This window comes from Zosterops lateralis (genome assembly GCF_965231275.1).
Source record: "Zosterops lateralis genome assembly, chromosome: 18".
NCBI lineage: Eukaryota > Metazoa > Chordata > Aves > Passeriformes > Zosteropidae > Zosterops > Zosterops lateralis.
In genome coordinates, this window is record NC_139778.1 from 4,274,080 (window position 1) to 4,280,133 (window position 6,054).

Here is a 6,054-nt window from a genome sequence, read left to right on the forward strand (position 1 = left end):
TTTTTCCAGTGTAACTGATTCTGTGATGCTGTGAGCCCCTCTGGTGCCCCACCAGCTCCCAGGACCCCAGAGACACAGCCAGGGTAACAGTGGGTCCCTCACTCCTCTCCTGCTGCTCCTGTGCCAAGGTCCCGCTGGCCCTGAGGGTACAAGGACGGGCACTGAGGTGCCTTAGGCGGGTGTCTGACCTGGCCAGCTCCTCACTGCTCTGCACAGAATGTGTTCTCCCCAAGAGATCCAGAGCCCCAGGGCTGGACCCTGGCTGGGCCCAGTTTTCCTCACTCCATGCACTGACCGCAGTAACAAATTCACTATGGTTGCTGCAGAGAATTGACTCACAAATGAGAGCATTTGTCCTGACCTTTCCAGCCCTGCAGGAACTTGCCTCAGACTCAGGTTATGGTGCTACCACAGGTTAGTACCTTCTTGTATTTCATCTTCTCCTCATTGTCCTTTGCTTCCTCTGCAGGCAGCACAGTGCAGGTCCTGGCACTGCCAGGCTCTCCTGACCACTGCATGGCACACACATCAAAGATGGGCATTCTCTATTTCTCACGATTTCCTTCGGAGGATTGTCATATAAATAAATGGTTTTATTTTCATGCAGAGTGTCTTAAACAAAGCAGTGGGACTCTGCTCCCCAGAACAGCAAATCCCCCTGGGCATTGCTGGACTCCATGATGGAAAGAGTAGTTCTTGATGAATAACTGCACGTTCTGTAACTCTTCTTTCTCCACACTATGGGATCTCACTCTTGTGGGATTCAGTGCTGGCTACCAAAAGAACAGAAGATTTGGCAAAAAGAGCAGCACTGAAGGCACAGGTACAACCCAGAGCTACCAGCGGCCAAAAAGCTCGAGTTCCTTTGCCTAAAGGATGTGTAGCAAAGCACTGAATTGAGATGGACTGCTTCTCTTAAAGATCTACAGCTACTGTAAGAAAAAGGAGAGTTATTTTGGGAAGGTCTTTTATGAAGAGGTAGTGCTTTTTTGGCTTTGGCATTGGGAATTTTTTTTAAATTCAGCCTGAATTCTGTGATGGGGTGAGTGAAGCTAAATGAGGTGGATGCTTTTTCAGAGAAAAAAGCTGAACAGAGGCAGATGGTGAGGGGGAGAAAGTAAAAATAGGAAACCTGAAACAAATATATTGTTAGAGATGCCATTTTTCTGTAGTAAGAATGCTTCAGCATCTTGGTTTGATTGACTGTTCCTTTTTCTTTTTTACTTCTTGTTTTCTGCATGTTTTATTGCATGTTAGGTACCACACAGCATAATTCAGTTTCTTTTTCAGATAAAAATTATTAATTCTTTTCAGATATGATGATAACAGATAAAAGAAGGAAGTTAGGAAGCTCATGTGAAAGAATTTAAATGTGATGAATCATCCAACCTCAGCACTGAACAGTAAATGTCAGGAATTTTACTTTGGTATTACTTGGATTCCACTGCTCGAGGTGCAGTCAGAGTGCAGGTCTTGACTTCACTTTCCTTGAAATCTCTTAGAATAAAGTAGCTCCCGTGTTGTATCATGAAGGCACAAATGACCAGGAGCTCAGTTTGGAAATGAGTGTTCTCTCCTTTAACTAAATGTCAATTTATCGTTTCTATTCTGTTCTTGACAACTTGAGGTGTTCTGAAAGCACTAAGGACCCAATACAAGCAAAGTCTCCCACTGGAATGAGCTGTGTGGTGATAAACCCTGGGGTTTTCAGTTTTCAGCTTTATTCTTATTTCTATTTATTAAATAGTTGGTTCGATTCTGTTTTGGGTTAGAAGCAGACTGGTTACAAAATGAGAGGTGGTCTTTGGGGGGCTGATTCATGTCACTGCTGTGCTGTGTCTTTTAATGAGGTGCCAGTATTGCACTGGAACATGGAAATAAATGGCTTTGTGCCAGTGTCATAACTCCCCTTCTATCTAGAAATAACAATTAGGCAACAAATGCAAAAAGCAAAGTAAAGACTGCCTAAAGTAGTGTATTAAGAAGTCCAAAATATTAAGAGGGGTCTAAAAGGGATTCTGTTCCTAAGGTGTAGGTCTTCCCACACCTGCTAATGAAATGGTTTGGTGTGGAGTTGCTATTTTCTGAGCTCTTCCCAAGGGAAACTTTTCAACAGTTTTCTTTTTCCCAAAACAACCTTGTGTGAACAATGTTCCTTTCCCATAACAGCAGGTGTGGTTTGCTGTTTCTGTTGCTCAGCCCATGGGAGAGGTGTCAGCCCTATGGACCAATAACGTGCCTTTAGCACAGCGTGTTATAAAAGGGCTGAATGGATTGTAAATAAACCTTCTGATTTCTACTGCCCTGACTGGAGTCAAACATCTTTATTTCATGTCCTATTGTGACAGTTTGGAGTCACCTTCATCTTCCAAGACTTTAAATCAAGAATAACTGGAATCTGGGAGAACATCCAGTGAAAGGGCTGAGCTGCCCATCCTTCTGGAACACAGGATACTTGGCTGGATCAACTTGGTCTCTGCAAGGCTTTTATCCCATTACACAGATACATTAATTACTGTATGAAGAAGTTTGCATTGGCATTTCCAGGGAGCAGTTTCTCAATCCCATCTCACCAATACTCATAAAACACAAGATAAACGGGGTGCTTAGACATGTTCCTGGGTTAACTGATGGCTCTTGTAGCAACACAGTGCATTTTGAAATGAAAATTACACTTCAGGAGGCAGCAGGCTCCTGGGGTTTGTAAGGTGCATTATTGCCATGCTTACAGCTGGGAGCTAAACGAGAGGTTTGCTCTGGAAACTACTGAAGCACAGTGAAATATTCATCAGCAGAAAGGTGATAGTACAGCCAGGATTTTCAACTCAATTGATGGACAGGGAGAGTGAGTTGATGTAGCTGTAGCTGTGAGAGTGCCATACAAACCTCTATAAATATATATGTAAATATATATATATATAAGCCTCTGGAATTCCCTCCTGCATGGTTACAGTTTGGGGTTGGGAGGAGGCAGCTCCTGCCCCTGGTGCCCTCAGTTCCATGTCTGTGCATGGCTGCAGAGAACAAACCCCAACCTTTGGGGCTTGGAGAATTGCCTTTGGAATTTCGTTCCTGAGTAGCAGCTGCTGCTTTGTAAGACACAATTCCAGGTACCAGGAATGCTGCTCATTTCGGGACCTGTGTGAAACTGCTCAGGGGCAAAATATTCACCTTGATGACAGGGATGTCCATGTGGTAAAACCAACATTAACACAAATATTGGTGTGATTAAAAGCATTCCCATGCTGTGTTTGACACACAGACAGGATCAGCAAGCAGCTCAAGCAGCTGAAATAAACACTGGCGTGCAGATCCTAATGAGATGAAAATAGAAAGAAAAAAACCCTCACAAAAATGACAAATATACATCAACTTAACAGCTTTGAAATTTTTTCTTATGTAGTAATTAATTTTTGAGGGCACTGACACGGTCCTCTGTTTTTACATGCTATTTTTAACTTTATTAGCATGCATAACAGCAGTAGCTTAATTTAGTAGGCATAAAAGGTGAGTTGCTGCATAACTGCTTTTGTTTCCAAATTACTTGGTAGAACTAAATGTTGTTTGCACCCTTTTGCTTATCCCAGCAGCTTTTTGATTTCAAAATAAACAGGAACCTTAAGCACACAACAGGTTTTGGTGTTAACACAATTCTGCTCTTTGGAATGTGGATCTAGTTATACAAACAATAATTATATTTGTGAAGGCAATCAGAAGAACTAAATACAAAATGCCTCTTAAACAGTTGTATATACTTGGAAACAGAATCACCAAGTAGATATTTTACAGGAATAATGGTGAATGATAAGAAATTGTATCTAAATTAAATGGGTAAAGTGCAAGGGGTTATTTTTATACACATGCATCACTGAGAATTTGGACTATTTTGAGCAAAACTATAATTAAGCTACAATAATTAATTTAAATTTCACTTCTCTGTTAACTCACATAGTAAAATGTACTATGAAGACCTGCTCACAGGCTGAAGATGTAAATGATAAAAGACAAAGACAGATTTCAGGAAGTGAAGGCTCTTTTCTCCACTTCTTTATTTTCGAGTTATGTAAATACTGGAAAACAAAACAATTGTTTTGGTTATTCATCTGATTCAGAAAATGCAAATAAATATTTTTATAAGCCTTCACTTACCTACTAGCTCTTTAGCCAATTTGAGTTGTTACTGTGACTCTAACAAAGCTGACAGATGAAATGATAAAAAATGAATTGGCAGGTATGATTGTCCCTCTCTTGTTTAGATAAAATTATCCAAATATTGCTGGCTAACTTGGTCTGAGTTTTTAGTTATTGCTTTTAAGACACAGGCTGTGTCAGCAGGAGTGTGTGGAGGTGCCAAGGACCTGGTGGAATGTCCTACATGTCACTCTTAGAACACACTGTGACACCAGGGACTGCAAATTCTCACTGCATTTTCTTTCTCTTGGTGTCACTGATTTCGCATTTTAACATGTAGGTCTCATTTCAAACACTTTTTGCTCTTCAGAGCGAAACTCTAGTTTTGTTTCTGAGTCTGGCCTTTCAGAAGGTAACACAACCACACAGTATTTTGGATATTCTTCCTGTGAATTACTGCTTGGGAAAACAGTAGATTTTATTATTATTATTGTGCATAACACAGGTAATTGAAGTTTGTTATTAAACAAATATTAAAAAAATGTGAAAAACGAAGTTCACTTTTTTGGTAAATTTTAAGAGATAGATTTAATTAAAAAAATTAAGACAATTAGGAGATAAAAAAGCAAAGTATGACCGGGTGACTTGGCACTCAACCGAGTCCATATTTTGCTATATTAGAGACATTCTTTAAATACGCTTTCTATTGCATCAGTTTGTGCATATTCACATTCTTCCATAAATTAGTTTCTATATTTTAGGAACTGCTTTGTATGGGGCGTTTGGGTTCGTGTTTTTTTTTTTGTTTTTTTTTTTTTTTTTTTAGTTTGGGCTTTGGTCTATACTTTTTTTAGATGCTAGATATTGATAGTTGGTATATTATTAGTAGTTTTCTTTATATGTTTATTGGATATTAGTCTGACCAAACAGACAGTTTAAGCATACTTATATCAACTACTACCACCATGCCTAATTTTCTTTACTAACAGCAGAAATAATAATAATAATAAACTTATATCCTTACCACAACGGTATTAATCATATAGCACACATTTTGCGAAAAGCCAAATTTATAATATACATTTATAACAAAAACATGCTGGGTTACTCCTTTTTCTGGGCTTCAGTGAAGGGCTGAGAACAGTTTTTAACTGAGCGCCACTGGCTGCTTCCTCAGGGCAGGTTTCGAGTCATTGCTCTGGTTTAACACTTAAACCGTTTGGGGTTTTTTAAATCCTTTTTCCTTAAAAGCGGTCCCGGCCCCTCCCCGCCCTCACGTGTCCTCGCGCCATCAGCGCGCGCCGCCGGTCACGTGGCCCGTGTTTACCTCGGGCACCGCCGGTGCTGGCGGCGGGTGAGGGACACACAGACAGATAGACAGACCGACCGCCCCGCCGGGGACAGCGGGAGATTGGTGTCGGGGAAAGGACGTAACCTGCCGGAGCGCTCTGAGGGCTTGTCCCCTCTCCGGCGGGCTGAGGTGCGCTCGTCCTCCCTCAGGAGTGGCGAGAGGGGCGGGTGTCCCCTCAGGGCTGGCGGGAATGTGTGTGTCTGTGCGGGTGTCTATCCCAGCAGCGCCGTGAGGCGGGAATGGCCCCTTTCCTTCCCTCAGGAGCGGCGCGAGGCGGGAATGGGCTCCCATCAGGAACGGCGTGTGGTGGAAATGTCCTCTCCTCTCCCCTCAGGAGTGGCGTGTGGTGGGGATGGCCCCTCCTTTCCCCTCAGGAGCGGCGTGAGGCGGGAATGTCCTCTCCTCTGCCCTCAGGAGCGGCGTGTGGTGGGAATGGCCCCTCTTCTCTCCCCTCAGGAGAGAAGTGTGGTGGCAGTGGCCCCTCCTTTCCCCTCAGGAGCGCCGTGTGGTGGTAATGGCCCCTTTCCTCCCCTGAGGAGCGGCGTGAGGCGGGAATGGGCTCCCGTCAGGAG